Genomic DNA, 3,227 nt, shown 5'->3' with positions numbered 1-3,227 from the left:
TGTCTGTTATCCTGTTGGTGTGACCCAAAAAGGGGTGAACATATACGTATGTATGACAATGTAAATCATTTTTTTCAGGAGTTATTTCTCCCCTAACCCCCCATTTTTTATTTTTTTTTTAGGAGAGAGCATACAGTCTGCCCAAGTTGGACCGACCTGGGAACACAGTGCAACGTCATTTGTTGCACAATCTTATGCTGTTGGGGAAAACGATAAGGTAATCACACTCTGTGTAGTTTTCCTTTGGTCCTAAGTGAAGCCATAAGTTATAGGTGATTACAGTTCCCATTCCATGTGTTTATGTGTTTATGTGTTTATGAAGGCAAAACTGAAGGAACTTTTCAGTGGGTCTCGGGATGAACATCAAATCCTGGCCAGTTGTACTCGGCGATTCCCACTGACTACAAAGGACCTTCGGAGTGTTTGCCCACCGGAGTTGTTGGGACAGTCTTCACTGCGTATGCCATGGCTGACTGATGATGTAAGAGAAGATACATTTTACTGGTGAAATGAAATGAGTTGTTATGACATTTACTGCAGTGTCTGCATTTTTATTTCTTTATCAGAAATTCAGATATGTTTTTTAACACGTATATTGAATTACAGGCGGTAAACTATCGAGTAGCACAGCTGGCTCAAGAGCACATGGTAATACATTTTAATTTCCTACTTGCCTATATGTTTTTAACGTCTGAACAAATTTTACTTAAACATTGATGTGATGTTTTCTTTTTTAGTGTGGTTCTTTGGGTCAGTTTGACTACATTTTATGGCACCGTGAATGGCAGAAGAGTGGAGCTGTCAGTGATGCTCTTTTGAAACACATTCCCGTAGGTCCTTTTTTCATGAAAGGAGAATTTTTGTCGAAACAACAAAACACTTCTGCTACGAAGATTGATTGTTTTGTCAAACCTCATGTTATTGGCGTGCTACAGGTCGCAGACAAGATTTTCCTGCCAAGAATTGTGGGTCATTCTACACAAGAGACAGGCAACCATTTCATTCTTTGGGTGAGCCACCAAAACTTTCAAGCTTTCATTTAATTGTTTCACTGGAATATCTAAAGCCATAATCTATAGAATGACCTACATATAAACTCATGCAAGTTGAGCTAGAAAAATCAGTTATACATTTGTATATGTACAGCAGTGATAACACATTTATTGTCTTAAAGGTGTTTGACTTCATCATAAAAGAAATCCGAATTTACGATTCCCTGGTGATTTACACAAGGACTGAAGACAGTGACATGGACCTTCTCAGGTAAAGGGGGAAGTAGCATTTCATTTAAAATGTCAAATTTATTAGAAAGGGAATTTAACTGTATGGTAACCCTAAACGATGGCCACCTTCTTCCTTTGTAGACATGTCTTCAGATTCTCTGGTGGACTCCAAGGCTGGAGTTTAAAGTTTCCTCCACAGTGGAAGCAGCAGGACTCCGTCAACTGTGGTGTTTTTGTGTGTTCTGTGAGTTTCCTACTATGTTCGGTTCAGTGCATGTGTGGTCTATAGGTTCATAAATGTAATTTATTTATTTTCTTTCAAAACAGGCGGCTGAAAATGAGGTTACAGATGTCAAGGCGACTTGAATCCTTGACCTTGAATCAGTGCAGGACTCTGCGACTGCACCATGCAACCCAGATGATCAAAAACCTGAATACTGAGGTGAGACTAATTGATGAATTAATATGTCAAAAATCTATACTGGTAACAAAAAAATTGTTACAGCATAGGTCTTGTTGTACAGGACTTCCCACCGACTAAAGAAGACCGGTTAAAGGTCGAAAAAAAAAAGAAGCAAGGCTGCAGGAAGCGGATGCCAAACAAGAAGACTCCAGCAGCCATTGCTTGGCATGGAAAATAAAATCATGTTTGTTCCAGCGAGCAACTGGGACAACCAGGTGTGTAGATAAAAAAGACAGCTTATCTGTATGGTATAGCTTTACTTAGTCGACATAGCATAGCACAGTTGTCTAGATCATTTTGTCTTAAGTCAAATGAAATGGATAAACTTGATTGTGCATCTTGTCTTGTAGACTATTGTTAAAGCTTTCCCACTTTTGTTTTCCACCAGTGTTTTCCATGAAGACGTCAAGACATTTGCATGGGTTCAATGCAGTGTTTGCAAAAATTGGCTGCATTTCCAGTGTGCTGGTGTTCAGGGTGACTGGACATCAAAGGATTTCTTTTGCGGATGCCATGTAATCCAAGATGTGTAAGAATAATGTCATATCAGAGCCATGGCCGCCACTGAAGTCAACATTATTACTGTATTAGTTTGACAAAGAGCATTAGGGAGGAATTTACCTTAATGTGTCAAGTCATTTTCAGTTCCTTTACATTAAATATTAGAGATAGAATATATTTCATTTCATTATGGGTCCACAGCAGTAGGAATTCCTGTGGATAACATAAACAATTGCCAAATTAAATAACCCGGTAATCAATGATTACTTACTTTTGTAACACGTAGAAAGCTATTTGCACAAGAGATTCTTAGCTCTTGAACACATGTTACCCAATCATCAATCAGGACATCATGCTAGTTATATGTACATATTGTTGTCAATTACCAATTACATACATTGGGTTATTTAAAGTGTATTATTTCAAAGCAACATGTTAAATTTTGGCAATGTTTTGTTTAAAACAGAGACAACATCCTGCAGTCAATTAAAGTAGGCGACATTCTGCCAGATGAAGAGATAAAGGTAATGACATATCAGGCCTACTGTGAACCTTTCTTCAATGAGCTGTACTATGTTTTGTCTCATAAATGTCATTCCCTGATTGCAGCAGGTGAAAACCTAATCTAACTGTAAATATGCATCTGAAATTCTACAGGATTTAGAGATAAACTTGCTGAGTGGGCAGGTTCTCTCCAACAGAATGTATCTGTGGAGACACAGGGGGTTTGACCCTGCCATTAAGAAACAATACAGTGAAAATTTCACTGTATTCAACAACCTGAAGGTTAGTGGTGTTGTCTGTTATTATTGTCTTATTGCACTTTTTGTTATTGTTATTCTTATTTATTTATTTGGCTAAAATCAAACAATGTAATTAAGGACGGCACAATATCACACAATATTTCAACAGCAAAGATGCACACGCATTGCAAAGGTTTTTTACACCCTGGGAAGGGAGATAAATTACAGTTGTTATATAGACTATTTGTGACTTTGAAAACACATCTGTTAGCTGACACAAGTAATTACTTTTTATAA

This window comes from Nelusetta ayraudi, unplaced genomic scaffold (genome assembly GCF_046127955.1).
Source record: "Nelusetta ayraudi isolate G7.1 ecotype Tasmania unplaced genomic scaffold, CSIRO-AGI_Nayr_v1 ptg000139l, whole genome shotgun sequence".
NCBI lineage: Eukaryota > Metazoa > Chordata > Actinopteri > Tetraodontiformes > Monacanthidae > Nelusetta > Nelusetta ayraudi.
This window is presented reverse-complemented; position numbering follows the sequence as displayed.